Here is a 15,821-nt window from a genome sequence, read left to right as displayed (position 1 = left end):
GCTCCTAGACCATCCCCCTAGGTGTGGGTGTGTCCTGCTTTTCCTAGCATTCCCGCTACTAACACAGGCCCTTGCAGAGAGCAAAGCCTCCGTGGAGGGCTGCCGAATATATAAGCCGGAGAGCAGGGGGCTTACTTACTCAAATCAATTTTTCTTGCTTTCGTAAATCACCGTGCAAATCCAACTAAACAGAGATAGCTTAGTTTTACAGGATGACAGACAAGAAGGATAAGAAGCAAAAACTCACTACGATTACTTTTATTTTTCTAATTCTTCCCCCATCTATATTACTGCTAAGTACTTTCACATTACCAGAGCAGTTCTGATTCCAATTCCATGTTATCTGCCTCAGGGTCACAAAATGAAATGGCAGATTTCCCAATCTCTTTTACAAAACAGCAAAACTCTTGTTCTTAAACTGGGTAATTATAAACACATTCTAATCAGTCATTCACAAAGTTAGACACTGAAGCTTGTTTAGTCTTCCATTAAAACGAATAACATTTGAAAAATTCCTAAAGAAAACAGATGATATTCCATGTCATCATACACAACAGGAACCCAAAGATGCTACACACCATGTTCCCCCCACTCGCAGGGGCCCTCACTACTTGGAAACTCGACCGCTCTCTCTTCAAACTCAGAGTGAAGGACCAACCTCACTTCCTACCAGTGAACGTGGGCCTGGAAGGAGCCTGGCTGCTGCTCTGGCTCAGGCCCCCTCTTCCTCATCGCTCACACCCTCTGCAGACGTGGGACCCACAGTATTGACACTGAGCACATGCTCCAGGACCTGCAACTTGCTGGTCTCTGCGTGGGCCCGGGGACCCCACAGGAACTCGTAGCGGGCGGGGTCGCTGTGGGGCACCTGCCGGTACTCCACGTAGCCCTCCTGCACCCACACTTTGGTGAGGAGCTCCCTGGGCTCCCCGTAGATGCAGTGCTGCTTCCCTGCATACACCTCCATGATGCTGAGCAATTCCCAGACCTCCTCCTCAAGGGCGTGGTCACCGTACAGGGCGATCAGGCCCAGGAGCATCACCAGGAGGCCGGCCTTGGGCAAGCTCTGCCCATCGCTCAGCACTGCATCACAGGTGAGGCCCAGGGTGGGGACCAGGACGTAGGTGCACTCGCGGGGGTCCACCTCCTTCACGTCCACGCCAAACACCAGCTGCATGCACTTGGAGGCTCGGCTGAAGACCACGGGGAAGTGGTCCCGATGGTCACGGAGGACCATATTCAGCATCTCCGCCTTGCAGATCGGCTCCTTGGTGCGATACTTGAGGAGCAGGAACGCCACCAGGTCAGACTTCAGCACAATAAGTGCCTCCTGGGGCAAAGACTTGGCATAGGCGGAGAAGGAGGGGGCGACGGGTGAGGAGGAGGACGAGGGGGATGCGGCCTCCTCCCCCGCAGCCCCGAACAGCTGCGCCTCCACCGGGCCCTGGGCCTGGACTGGGGCCTGAAGGTCTGCCTCAGGCTGGCGCAGCTCTCTCATCTCGACCAGGGGCCTGATGACTGGGGTCGGGCCGCCGACAGGAGTCTGGGCAGGGGTGACAGATACGGACCACGGGCCTGTGGGAGAGAGGGGGTGTGAGCGGCCTCGGCGGAGAAACACACCCTGGGCAGCTCTGACAAAGGCCACTTACAGGGCTCGTCTGGAGGGGTGCCCTCGGGCCTCACAGGGGCGCTCCTCCTGGGCGGCCTGTCCCCTGCCAACCTGAAGAAGGAAGCGAGGTGGCTCCTCAGGGTGCAGCCAGCGCAGCCCCAGGTACCGACCGGGGCTGAGAGGGGTGTGGGGAGGTGCGGTGACTTGGGCCTTGTGGGGTCCCCTCTGTTCTGGGAGGGGGAGCCCCTGGGTACACACTCAGGGCACGCACCTCACCTTGACTCCTGGCGCTGCCTGGGCCTCCTCTGCTCTGTGGCCTGAGGACACGTGCCTCAGACCTGGGCCTTCGCCTCCCGGTTCCTGGAGCCCCTGTAAGAGGAATGGAGGGCGCACCTCGGGTGTAGATTGTGGCACAGCCCTGGGCCCCTCGGTGCTGGCAGGAGGGGTGGGCCGGACTCTGTGAGGTTCCCACTGTCCTGGCGTGGGTGGCCCCCTGTGTGCTCACTCAGGGCAGGGCCTCCCCTTTCCCCTGGCAGGGCCTGGGCCCTCTGTCTGCTGTCCTGAGGCAAAATTCTCAAGACACATTCCCTGCACTGAAAAGAAGGAAGGGAGGACCTCCACATCAGGCCATGGTCCCCAGGGGCTAACAGGGCTCACAAGGGACAACCAAACGCCGTGGGGTCCATCTGTGCTGGGACGATGGGCGGTCGGCTCAGTCTCCACCTTGACACCCTGCAGGGCCTGGGACAGCTCCCTCTGCTGACTGTGACCCATCTCCTTCAGCCAAGGCCTCACCTCCATAAGACACCAGAAGAGGAAGTGAGGGGCAGTCCATGTACCCACCTATTCTGGGACACCCAGGGGTGACAAAAGGGGCAGGGCCGGCTGGGCTCCAAGTACTCTGTGAGGAGGGGTCTCCCCAGTGCTCACGATGCCCACTGCCAGGGCCTGAGGCCAGTCCCATGGAGCAAGGCCCCCTGGCCGAGACCAGCCGTCTGGATGAGGAGGCTGGCGTGCGGGCCCCACGGGGGTTTCCAGGGCTGGCAGGAGGGATTCCTGTGGGCCCCCTCTTTGTGCTGAGGGTGTGGTCCCCTCACCCCTCCGTCAGGGCCCTCACCTTGACTCACGGTAGGACCTGGGATTCTCCCCTCCCCCCAGCAGAGGCCCCGCCTCTGACCTCAGGACCCCAGTCTCTCTGAGACCCGGATGTCAGGAAGTGCTGCGTGTACTCATCCCGCCCTGTGGCCTCCCAGCGCCCACTCTGTTCTGGGGTCCAGGTTCCCCTCAGTCCTCCCTCAGGGCCCTCACCTTGACTCCTCGCAGGACCTGGGATTCTCTCCCGTGCCCACCAGACACCCCGGTCCTTACACCCCCTCCCCAGGCTCTCTGAGACCCCGCCCATAACACCCCCCTCCCCAGCGACTCTGAGACCCAGATGTCAGGAAGTGCTGCACGTGCTCATCCCGCCCTACGGCCTCCAACGGCCAAGTCTATTCTGGGGTCCGGGTTCCCCTCAGTCCTCCCTCAGTGCTCTCACCTTGACTCCACGCAGGACCTGGGATTCTCTCCTGTGCCCGCCTGAAACCCCACCCCTTACACCCCCTCCCCAGCCTCTCTGAGACCCGGATGTCAGGAAGTGCTTCCTGTGCTCTTCCCGCCCTGTGGCCTCCCAGGCCCCACTCTGTTCTGGGGTCCATGTTCCCCTCAGTCCTCCCTCAGGGTCCTCACCTTGACTCCTCGCAGGACCTGGGATTCTCTCCTGTGCCCGCCTGAGACCCCGCCCCTTATGCCCTCTCCCAAACCTCTCTGAGACCCCGCCCCTTACACCCCCTCCCCAGCATCTGAGTCCCCGCCCCTTACACCCCCTCCCCAGCCTCTCTGAGTCCCCGCCCCTTACACCCCCTCCCCAGCGTCTCTGAGACCCGGATGTCAGGAAGTACTGCACGTGCTCATCCCGCCCTATGGCCTCCCAGGGCCCACAGTGTTCTGGGGTCCATGTTCCCTTCAGTCCTCCCTCAGGGCCCTCACCTTGACTCCTCGCAGGACCTGGGATTCTCTCCTGTGCCCGCCTGAGACCCCACCCCTTATGCCCCCTCCCCAGCCTCTCTGAGACCCCGCCCATAACACCCCCTCCCCAGCGTCTCTGAGACCCGGATGTCAGAAAGTGCTGCACATGCTCATCCCGCCCTACGGCCTCCAACAGCCAAGTCTGTTCTGGGGTCCAGGTTCCCCTCAGTCCTCCCTCAGGGCCCTCACCTTGACTCCTCGCAGGACCTGGGATTCTCTCCCGTGCCCACCAGACACCCCGGCCATTACACACCCTCCCCAGCCTCTCTGAGTCCCCACCCCTTACACCCCCTCCCCAGCCTGTCTGAGACCCCGCCCCTTACACCCCCTCCCCAGCCTCTCTGAGACCCCGCCCCTTACACTCCCTCCCCAGCGACTCTGAGACCCGGATGTCAGGAAGTGCTGCACGTGCTCATCCCGCCCTACGGCCTCCAACGGCCAAGTCTGTTCTGGGGTCCATGTTCCCCTCAGTCCTCCTTCAGTGCTCTCACCTTGACTCCTCGCAGGACCTGGGATTCTCTCCCGTGCCCACCAGACACCACGGCCCTTACACACCCTCCCCAGCCTCTCTGAGTCCCCACCCCTTACACCCCCTCCCCAGCGTCTCTGAGACCCGGATGTCAGGAAGTGCTGCCCGTGCTCATCCCGCCCTATGGCCTCCCAGGGCTCACTCTGTTCTGGGGTCCATGTTCCCCTCAGTCCTCCCTCAGGGCCCTCACCTTGACTCCTCGCAGGACCTGGGATTCTCTCCTGTGCCCGCCTGAGACCCCACCCCTTATGCCCCCTCCCCAGCCTCTCTGAGTCCCCGCCCCTTACACCCCCTCCCCAGCCTCTCTGAGACCCCACCCCTTATGCCCCCTCCCCAGCCTCTCTGAGACCCCGCCCCTTACACCCCTTCCCCAGCCTTTCTGAGTCCAGGATGTCAGGAAGTGCTGCAAGAGCTCATCTCACACTTTGGCCTTCCAGGGCCGACTTTGTTCTGGGGTCCAGGGTCCCGTCAGTCTTCCCTCAGGGTCCTCCGTTTCTGTCCTGCTAGGCCCTAGGCTTCTCATCTGCCCACCTGAGGCGCCACCCCTCACCACAAGTCCCCAATCTCTGTGGGACCCGGATGTTGAAGTCCGGACGTGTGCTCATGCTGCCCTAGGGCCTCCCAGGGCTGAAGGCAGGGACAACCCACCTTCCAACCGTGATCTGGGTCCCAGGAGCCCCGCAGTCCTCCCGCTGCTCCTCACTTTGGCTCCCCTCAGGAGCCAAGGTGGGAGATACATTTTATTTCCGTCTATATCTATATATCTGTTTTCTATCTATATATCTATATCTATATAGATATATTCTATATCTACATATAGATATAGATATAGTTTCTTTCATTCTCCCTCCTATAGTTTTCTAGGATTTATCATGGGAACAGAAGACAGAAGCTCAAAACTGACTGTCATCTTGGCAGATAAAGTTATAGCACTAATTCTGTAAATCTATAAACAAGGAGGATCGACATGGTCGCCGTATACCGTTTCCCATCATTGGGTATGCTATGCTGCTTTTTTATTTAGGAACCCTTGAACCTGAGTCTTCCAGTAAACTTGTATAATGTCTCCATAAAGACCTTGTCTACATATTTGTTAGGCGTCTTCTTAGGTTACTTTTAAAATTTATTGCCGTTTTAAAATGAGGCATTTTCTAATACATGTTCTAAATAGTCATTGCTCTTGCACGGCAAGGCTCTTGATTTGGCGGTGGTGACCTTCCATCCTCTATTTTTCTGAAGTCCCTTATTCATTTGAGTATTCCATGGGCACCTTCCTTTGAATTTGCGAGATAGTTGATCATGTGGTAACACGAAATACTAGTTCTTTTCCGTTTACGTATTTCTTCTTTATTTTGAGATCCATAGCTCTGGCTTCCTATTGCAGTGCAGCTTCAAAAATTAGAGGTGATAAAATATTTCTAGGACTTGTCCCTCACAAGAATGCTTCTAACATTTCACATTACTGTATGTTTAAATATGTGTGGATGTATGTATGCATACATACACAAGCGTATATATATATGCTGTATGTTTATATATGTGTATGTACGTATGGGGTGTGTGTGTGTGTGTGTGTGTGTGTGTATATATATATAGTTTCTGTACATATGGTTATTTTAAGTTGCTGATTTCTTAAATTCAAATGCATTTTTCACAACACTGCCTTGTACTTCCTCCCCCATGCTTAACGGTTTGGATATCATATATCCTTTTGCTTTGCATATCCCTCATCTACTTTTTGGGGATACAGATGATTTTACTACTTCTGTCATGTGCCCTTCCTGCACGCTTCCTCTACGTTTACTGTACATTTGTTTGAACAATGACATTTTCCCTCGTAATTTTCATATTTCCAACTGTGGTCTTTTCTTTACAGCTTCGAGAAGTCCCTTTAAAATTTCTTGAAAAGCTGGTTTCATGGTGCTGCACTCCTTTAGTTGTGCTTTTCTGCAGAACTTTTGATCACTCCTTCACATGTGAACAATAGGCTTTCGGGGTAGAGCATTCTTGGATGTAGGTTTTTTCCTTTCAGCATTTTTGAAATATGGTGCCACTCCCTTTGGCCTGCAGCATTTCTGCTGAGAAGGCAGCTGATGGCCTAATGGAATTTCCCTTGTCAGTAACTTATTGCTTTTCCCTTGATGCTTTAATATTCCCTCTTTATCTTTAATTTTGGACATTTGAATTACAGTGGGTCTGGATGTGGTCCTCTGTGGGTTGATCCTGCTTGGGACTCTGGCTGCTTCCTGGACCTGGATGTCTGTTTCCTTTCCCAGGATAGGCAAATTTTCAGCTATTTCATGTTCCATTATGTTCTCTGACCCTTTCTCTCTCTCTTCTCCTTCTGGGACCCCTATAATGCAACCGTTAGTGTGTTGGATGTTGTCTCAGAGGTCTCTTAAACTGTCCTCATTTTTTTAAAATTCTTTTTTCTTTTATCTGTTCAGCTTGAGTGATTTCCAATACTCTGCCTTCCAGTTGGGTGACGTGTTCCTCGGCATCATCTAATATGCTCTTGGTACCTTCTAGTGTATTTTTCATTTCAGCTCTTGTATTCTTCAGCTCTGTATGGCTCTTTGTTATATTTTCTAACACTTTGTTAAGCGTCTCGCTGTGTTCATCCATTCTTCTCCCAAATTCTCTCAGCATCTTTATGATCATTACCTTGCACTCTTTATTGTGTAGATTGCTTTCTCCATTTCACTTGGTCCTTCTTCTGGGGTTTTATCTTATTCCTTCATTTGGACCATATTGCTCTCTCCCCCCACCCCCATTTTCCCTAATTCTCTCTTTTTACTCTTCTGTATTTGGCAGGCTGGTTATATCTCTTGGTCTAGGAGGAGTGGTGTCTTGAAGGAGACGACCTATGCATCCCAGCAGTCCACTGCCCTTTTGTCACCAGAGCTCTATGCTCTCGTGTTGCCCCCCTATGGGGACCGCGTGGTCCCTTCTGCTGTGGCAGGCTGACTGGCGTGGGCAGCCTGGTAGGCATGGCTGGCCCCTGGTCTGCTTGGTTGCCGGGCCTTGCCTTGTGCAGAGGCTGCTGATCACTGGTGGCTGGGGCTGGGGCAGGAGGTGTCTGGCTGCTGAGACCTGGCTGGTCCCAGGCCTGGTGCTGGCCCACTGGTGGGTGGAGCAGTGTTCTGGGATGGGGAGTTACAGGGCCAAGGGTTCTCAAATCTAGTGTCAGCCTGCTGTTGGCTGGGGCTCTTTCGTGACATAGCTGGTGGCGGGGTCCAGGGTGCCCTGAAGCAGGTGTTGGCCTGCTGGTCTGGAAATCCAGGGCCTAGGGGGTCCCAGGTCTGCTGCTGGCCTGCTGGGGGGTGGGCTTAGATCTGACATGGCAGGCTGCAGGGCTACAGTGGTCCTGGGGCTGGTTCCTGCTCCCTGGTGCGTACAGCCCGATCCTGGGGCTAGTGTCAGACCACTGGTGGATGGAGCTGTTTCCTGGGGTCTCTGGTTACAGAGCCTGGCGTGCTGGAAGAGGTGCCAGCCGGCTGGTAGGCAGACCTGGGCCCAGGGTCTCTGGCTGCCGAGCCCTGGGGTTGCTGAAGTTGGTGTCGGCCTGCTGGTGGATGGGGCAGGGTCTGGACAGCTGGCTGCAGGGCGGAGGGTCCCGGGGCTTGTTCGCCCACACAGGTGGCTGGAGCAACCTCCTGGGCGCTCTGGTGGCAGGCCAGGTCCTGGTAGGCTGGGGCTCAGAGGGTCCTAAAGCAGCTGGCCTGCTGGTGGTGGAGCTGTGCCCATGCTCACCTAGCGGCTTGGCCTGAGGCTTCCCAGTCCTGATGCCAACAGGCTGGTGGGCATGGCTGAGTCCCCTTGCCAATAAGCTAGAGGGAGGCCTCCAAAATGGCACTTGCCAGCAGGAGCGTCCTTGTGCTACAACGAGCGCCTCCACATGGCTGCCACCAGTATCCATGCCCCAGGGTCAGCTCCAGCCACTTACTTCCTCCGCAGGAGGCTATCTGTGATGAGCAGGTGGGCCTGACGGAGACTCTTTCAAATTACTGCTTCTGCACAGGGTCTTGGAGCAGGTGAGATTTGGTGTGCGTACTTTAAGAGGGGAGTTTCTACTTCCTACCGCTGTCTGGCTCTCGTGAAAGTAAGACTCGCTCACCTTAAAAGCCAAATGTTCTCTGAGCATGCGGTCACGGTGCATGACCTCCAGGCTAAGGTGCCCAGTGTGGGGCTCAGACCCCTCGCTTCTGGGGGAGAATATCTGCAATGGCAACTATCCTACCGTTTCTCTGTTGCCCACCCAAAGATATGGGTCTTGACTATACCATGAGTCTGATCGTCCTACCCATCTTGTTGTGGTTTCGTCTCTATATGGTAGTTAGATATATATGTAGATAGATAGATATACGAGTACTATATTATGTTTATCACAGAGACTAAGGCAGAATCCTCAATGTTGTACCATTCCTAAAGGAAATCAATGGACCACTTATGGTTAGTAGATTACAACATCTCACTTCCATCCTTGAAGGGGGAGAGGGTCATCTTGACTGCAATGCGTATCACACATTCTAGATGTGGGTTTGACTTTCCTTCTTACGGTGCCTCGTCTGGTGCCACTAACTGAGGGCTTAGAGAAGGCAGGATGGACTGACACAGGATATTTCACAGGACCACCCGGGACTCGTACAGCAAGCGAGGGGTTCGGAGGGCACGTGGCCGTGAGACGCAAAGCCACAATGTCAGCCCACACCTTCCCGAAGCTGCGGGTCTTCTGGAGCAGTGGAATGGCCTCGACAAAGCACACAGGAGGTGTACGTTTGGAGATGAGAGCCCATGATGATGAGGTGTCATCCTCCAGGTTATCAGACACAATCGACATCTGTCGTCGTTGTTCTACCACTAGATGGGATACGTGGTCCTTGAACCAGAGGGCAGAGTGACCCCACTTGCCGTCACTCCCACTGGCCCACACGGGAAGCTGTGCTTCCTGTCCCCCAAGTTTAGGGTCTGTAGTTCCACACCTGGGCTGTGCAGCCATTAGGCACATCTAGCTATTGACATTTAACTTTAAAGTGTTTTAAGGTTGAAGAAGTCCAGGCCCTGGGACACACTAACCACGTGTCAGTACTCAACAGCAGCCTCATGTGGCTACTGGTGCCCTATTGACAGGGCTGGCAGGACCTATGGTTCCCAAAGTGAGAATGCTTTCCCCAGGAGACACGATAAGGGTCCTCCTGACCTATAAGCCGCGGTTCCCACCTGGGCACTGTGGGCTCCTCTCCCGAGAGGCTCAGGCGCCAGTTCCCCATCCCCGAGTCTGCTCTCCACCTGGCCAGGCCCTACCACGTGGGGAAGGGAAGGGGACAGAAGGCTTGTCCCCGGAAGGAGGCTAGTGGTGAGAGGAGTGCAGGGTCCTCACGGGGTTCTCGCTTGCAGCTCAGCTCCAGGCTCCTAGGCTGCATCCCTGCCCCCTGCTCCCAGGGATCTCGGCCCCTCCTGGGTCCCTCTGGATGTACCACCCCTAGGACACCTTCTGCACTGCCCACAATCCACAATTTTTCCGCACCAATGTATTATTTTTATTTAAGTGGGAAGTTTCTTCTGTCTTTGTATTTAAAACAGTGATTTAAACACCATCTTATTTTAAAATATTTGTAGGTTTACATAAAGGATCCCAGATTCCCTGCAGGCAGCTGCCAGGAAGCAGAGGAAGACAACATATGGGCCAGGACTTGGAGTGAGTCTCTCCCCTGCAATTCTGTGTACTAGGTGCTCAACAAAAAGCAGCTGCTATAACTTTGCGTTGAAAAAAATTCCGTTCATTAGGTGGAGGAGCTTCCGACAAAGCCAAATGTGCCTTGAATCTGCAACTACTTCTCGTCACTACTCTGTGACGGGTACTTTCTAATACAAGATCCCATTTACTTTCCAAGGCTCTTGTGAATGTCAACAGGGAGGGCTCCCCCTATTCCCTCCAGAGCACCTCCTGCCCTTCCCTCTGCAATCAAGCCCGTAGTCTCAGCAGGCTGAGGATGTGCCCCTTCCTCCTCATGCAAGGACACATCTCAGCCTGGGAGTCTCAGCTGCCGCCACACGATGCAACGTGCCTGAGCACCTGCACGGGTGCCCTTGGGCACCCGGACAGCCACGACCTTCCTGTGGGGCAAGGACCAGACACCAGACTGTGGGAGGAGGGCTAGTTAGTTTCCTTGGTAACATCCCGCTAGGATATCCACAGGAGCCATCCTTCCCCTCCAAGGAGGATTCTGAGATGTGTGGAATTCAGCGTCACTCGGTGTTTTTGCCGCCATGGTTTCTATGACCATTCCTCATCTAAGGCTTTGGGGTCTGACCACCTAGGAAAGCTGATCCATCAGTTTAAGTGTCCAGCAGCCACTTTCAAAGAAGACTCCCCATTAAAATCCTACCAACAATTCGGGGGTGGTTACCAAAGCTGCTTCAACTGTATACCCCAAGGCTGAGTAAATTGTGAGCCAGACCAAACTCCACTCACCCCTCCCCATTTGGAAGATGTTGAGCGTATTTAGGCGCAGGCAGAATAAGCAGGACTCTGAGGGTCTCTGCCCAGAGTGCACCTTCTCTTCCTGCCCCAGAAGATTTATCCACGACAGAAGAGGAACTTCTAATCTGCATGTCCCATTTCAGATTTTCTTCTCACCCCTAAGATGCCCTCTACACGCCTGCTGCTGCCACCACCCAGTTTCATCACCGTCACCTCCCACAGAAGGAAGCCCCGCTTCCCAAAGGCCCAAACTGCCCTGGCTCGGGGCACTTACCCTCCAGGGCCCGCTCCTGGAGCCCCATCGCCTCGTCCCATGTTGACTTGTTCTGTGGGACTTTGAGGGGACGTCTCACCACGTTCCTCATGTGACTGCAGCTCCTAGACCATCCCCCTAGGTGTAGGTGTGTCCTGCTTTTCCTAGCGTTCCCGCTACTAACACAGGCCCTTCCAGAGAGCAGAGGCTCCGTGGAGGTCTGCGGAATAAACAAGCCAGTGAGCAGGGGCCTTATTGACTCAGCTTAATTTTCAGCTATTTCTTAAGTAAACCATGCTAATCTGATATTTACATATACATATATGTATGCATATTAGTTTTGGAAAATGACAGATGAGAAGGCACAAGAAGTAAGAATTAACTAACTTGTACTTTTATTTCTCTTTTTCTTGACCTCATCAATTGTATTCGAAAGTTCTTTTTTATTTCCAAGAGATTCATATTCCAATGCCATGTTCTCTTGTTCAGGATCACAAAATAACATGGGAATCTTACAGTTTGCTTTACACAATAACAAAACTCTTGTCGTTGAACACAATTAGTGCAAATACATGTGTGATCAATGTCATTCATAAACTTAGATACCGAAGCTTATTAAGCCTTCTTTTAAAATGAACAATATTTAACAAATTCCTAAAGAAAACAGAGATGAAATTCCATGTCAACATACACAACAGGAACCCAAAGATGCTGCACACCGGGTTCCCCCGACAGGCCCAGGCCCTCACTACTTAGAAGGGTGACCGTTCCCTCTTCAAACTCAGAGGGAAGGATCAGCCTCCCTTCCTGCCCCACGGGAGAAGCTGCTGGACGTGGGCCTGGAAGGAGCCTGGCTGCTGCTCTGGCTCAGGCCCCCACGTCCTCATCGCTCACACCCTCTGCACACAGGGATAGGAAGGACCTGAGATCCCATCCACTGACCCTGAGTAGATGCTCCAGGACCTGCCACTTGCTGGTCTCCGCATAGGCCCGGGGACCCCACAGGAACTCGTAGCGGGCGGGGTCGCTGTGGGGCACCTGCCGGTACTCCACGTAGCCCTCCTGCACCCACACTTTGGTGAGGAGCTCCCTGGGCTCCCCATAGATGCAGTGCTCCCTCCCTGCATACACCCCCATGATGCTGAGCAATTCCCAGACCTCCTCCTCAGGGGCGTGGTCACCGTACAGGGCGATCAGGCCCAGGAGCATCACCAGGAGGCCGGCCTTGGGCATGCTCTGCCCATCGCTCAGCACTGCATCACAGGTGAGGCCCAGGGTGGGGACCAGGACGTAGGTGCACTCGCGGGGGTCCACCTCCTTCACGTCCACGCCAAACACCAGCTGCATGCACTCGCAAGCTCGGCTGAAGACCACGGGGAAGTAGTCCCGATGGTCACGGAGGACCATATTCAGCATCTCCGCCTTGGAGATCGGCTCCTCGGTGCGATACTTGAGGAGCAGGAACGCCACCAGGTCAGCCATCAGCACAGTAAGTGCCTCCTGGGGCAAGGACTCGGCATAGGCGGAGAAGGAGGGGGCGACGAGGGAGGAGGAGGACGAGGGGGATGCGGCCTCCTCCCCCGCAGCCCCGAACAGCTGCGCCTCCACCGGGCCCTGGGCCTGGACTGGGGCCTGAAGGTCTGCCTCAGGCTGGCGCAGCTCGCTCATCTCGACCAGGGGCCTGATGACTGGGGTCGGGCCGCCGACAGGAGTCTGGGCAGGGGTGACAGGTGGGGACCACGGACCTGGTGGAGAAAGGGGGTGTGAGTAGCCTCGGCGGAGAAACGCACCCTGGGGAGCTCTGACGAAGGCCACTTACAGGGCTCGTCTGGAGGGGTGCCCTCGGGCCTCACAGGGGCGCTCCTCCTGGGCGGCCTGTCCCCTGCCAACCTGAAGAAGGAAGCGACGTGGCCCCTCAGGGTGCAGCCAGCGCAGCCCCAGGTACCGACCGGGGCTGAGAGGGGTGTGGGGAGGTGTGGTGTCTTGAGCCTTGTGGGGTCCCCTCTGTTCTGGGAGGGGGAGCCCCTGGGTGCACACTCAGGGCACGCACCTCACCTTGACTCCTGGCGCTGCCTGGGCCTCCTCTGCTCTGTGGCCTGAGGACACGTGCCTCAGACCTGGGCCTTCGCCTCCCGGTTCCTGGAGCCCCTGTAAGAGGAATGGAGGGCGCACCTCGGGTGTAGATTGTGGCACAGCCCTGGGCCCCTCGGTGCTGGCAGGAGGGGTGGGCCGGACTCTGTGGGTCCCCCTTTGTTCCGGGGATTGGGCTCTCCTCAGTCTTCTCTCGAGGTCCACACCTTGACCCCGGGAGATCCTGGGACTCCTCCCTCTGCTGACCTGATCTTTCCCCTCAGACCAAGGTCCTCCCATCCCTGGACGAGTCCACCCCCAACCACGTGGCAGAGGTGAGAGCCTGCAACGTCAAGTCAGCCCTGCCCGGGACCTCCCAGGGCTGACAGCATGGGCGAGCTCCTCTGAGGTCCCCTCTGTTCTGGGGTCCAGGGTCCCCTCTGTCCTCCCTCAGGGTCCTCACCTTGACCCCCGGCAGGACCTGGGATCCCCCCCTTTGCCCACCTGAGGCCCTGCCCCTTACCCCAAGTCCCCACTCTCTCTGGGACCCGGATGTCAGGAAATGCTGCCTGGGGTCATCCCTCCCCGGTGTTGCCCAGGGCTGACCACACGGATGGGTTTCTGTGGGCTCCCCTCAGTCGTCCCTCAGGGGCCTCACCCTCACTCTGGCAGCACCTGGACCCTCCCCTCTATCGATCTGAGGCCCCGTCCTTTATACCAAGTCCCCAGGGTCTCTTAGACCTGATGGGGAAATAAAGAAACAATGCGTGTGCCCATCCTACCCCGGGGCTTCCCAGGGCTGACGGCAGGGTCGGGGATCTGTGGGGTCCCCTCTGTTTGGGGCCCAGCGTCTCCTCAGTCCTCCCTCAGGGGCCTCAACTTGACTCCACGCAGGACATGGGATCCTTCCCTCCGCCCACCTGAGACACCGCCCCTTATACCCGCTCCCCAGTCTCTCCGCGGCCAGGATGTGAGGAAGTACTGCAAGTGCTCATCGCGCCCTATGGCCTCCAGTGCGACCTGGAGCTTCTCGATGCCTCATGCAGGGGGCCAGAGCCCCTCCCTGGACCCCCACAAATCCATCTGCCATGGCCAACAGCCTCCACCGGATCACAGCAGCCCCAGCGCCTCCCCTCTCAGCATCACTTACGCCCCTCGTGGCCAGGAGGATCCTCCCCGCCCCCCCCACTACATCCCCCCATACACCCTCCCCCACCCACCACCTGCTGGCGATCCGCTCTGGGCCCTGCAAGCCGGGCGCCCCCCATGCGTAGAGGTCAGACTGCCTCTCTCACCTCCCCACACCGGGGAGTCCTCCCCCGAGCACCCCCAGAGCCAGGGGCTCTCGCCTCTCGCACCCCAGACGCAGAGCCCACCCCTCTTGCCCCCGCCCACCCGGGAGCCGGAGCCCCCTTCCTGCCACGAGCGTCCTCCGCCCCACCCCACCCCCCGCCCCGGCGGGAGCTCCCCCAACGCCTACCTCACCCGCGCCCGGGAGTCCTCCCCATCGACCCGCGCCTCAGCCAGGAGTAGCTCCGCCTTCCTCCCGCCACACGCAGCAGCCGTTAGCCCTCGCCTCGTGTCTCGGCCCGGGGAGGGGGCCCGAGAGTCCTCCCCATCGACCCGCGCCTGCGCCAGGTGTAGCTCCGCCTTCCTCCCGCCACACGCAGCAGCCGTTAGCCCTCGCCTCGTGTCTCGGCCCGGGGAGAGGGCCCGAGAGTCCTCCCCATCGACCCGCGCCTGCGCCAGGAGTAGCTCCGCCTTCCTCCCGCCACACGCAGCAGCCCTTAGCCCTTGCTTCGTGTCTCGGCCCGAGGAGGGGGAGTGGCCCGCCCGTCGTGTCCTCCCCACCCCCACAGCCAGTCGTCCTCTCCTCTGGCCCCCAAAGCCGGCCCCACCCGCCCAGCAGGAAGCTCTCCGCTTTGGACCCTCCCCCACTACATCCCCCCATACACCCTCCCCCACCCACCACCTGCTGGCGATCCGCTCTGGGCCCTGGAAGCCGGGCGCGCCCCCATGCGTAGAGATCAGACTGCCTCTCTCACCTCCCCACACCGGGGAGTCCTCTCCCGAGCACCCCCAGAGCCAGGGGCTCTCGCCTCTCACATCCCAGATGCAGACCTCACCCCTCTTGCCCCCGCCCACCTGGGAGCCGGAGCCCCCTTCCTGCCATGAGTGTCCTCCCCCCACCCCACCCCCCGCCCCGGCGGGAGCTCCCATAACGCCTACCGTGCCCGCGCCCGGGAGTCCTCCCCATCGACCCGCGCCTCAGCCAGGAGTAGCTCCGCCTTCCTCCCGCCACACGCAGCAGCCCTTAGCCCTCGCCTCGTGTCTCGGCCCGGGGAGGGGGCCCGAGAGTCCTCCCCATCGACCCGCGCCTGCGCCAGGAGTAGCTCCGCCTTCCTCCCGCCACACGCAGCAGCCCTTAGCCCTTGCTTCGTGTCTCGGCCCGAGGAGGGGGAGTGGCCCGCCCGTCGCGTCCTCCCCACCCCCGCAGCCAGTCGTCCTCTCCTCTGGCCCCCAAAGCTGGCCCCACCCGCCCAGGAGGAAGCCCTCCGCTCCGGGCCCCCCCACGCTTAGCCATTACCCCACCCTCTGCACCCGGACTCCAGAACGCCCCCCACCAGCCACCCCGGCAGCTAACGGTCCTCCCCTCAGACCCGCACACTGAGGGACCCTTCCCCCAGCCCCCCTTCAGCCCGCTGCCCTCCGCCGCCCCTCCCCCACTCCCCATCGAGCAGCGCGTACCCCTCCCCCCACCCCCACTCCTTCCCAGCGCCCCCGGTACCTGCGGAGTCCAGCCCCCGGC

The 15,821-nt window shown here is 57.8% G+C and overlaps 1 long non-coding RNA gene and 2 pseudogenes across 3 annotated transcripts; 1 reads left to right on the top strand and 2 right to left on the bottom strand.

Annotated features, from left to right (window-relative positions):
* Nucleotides 1–712: 712 nt before the first annotated feature.
* On the bottom strand, nt 713–1,498 carry LOC309652194 (melanoma-associated antigen 10 pseudogene; annotated as a pseudogene). Its single transcript has one exon. The product of its transcript is annotated as a melanoma-associated antigen 10 pseudogene (transcript).
* A 3,041-nt stretch (nt 1,499–4,539) lies between these two features.
* LOC309652245 lies at nt 4,540–10,807 on the top strand. Its single transcript, XR_014258618.1, has 4 exons — nt 4,540–4,931; nt 5,062–5,203; nt 8,835–8,977; nt 9,825–10,807. It is a non-coding gene; the product is annotated as an uncharacterized lncRNA (long non-coding RNA).
* A 975-nt stretch (nt 10,808–11,782) lies between these two features.
* On the bottom strand, nt 11,783–12,855 carry LOC309652227 (melanoma-associated antigen 10 pseudogene; annotated as a pseudogene). Its single transcript has 2 exons — nt 12,762–12,855; nt 11,783–12,687 (listed from the first exon to the last, which is right to left on the bottom strand). The product of its transcript is annotated as a melanoma-associated antigen 10 pseudogene (transcript).
* Nucleotides 12,856–15,821: the final 2,966 nt, after the last annotated feature.

Source organism: Balaenoptera physalus, assembly GCF_965194825.1.
Source record: "Balaenoptera physalus genome assembly, chromosome: X".
NCBI lineage: Eukaryota > Metazoa > Chordata > Mammalia > Artiodactyla > Balaenopteridae > Balaenoptera > Balaenoptera physalus.
This window is presented reverse-complemented; position numbering and strand designations above follow the sequence as displayed.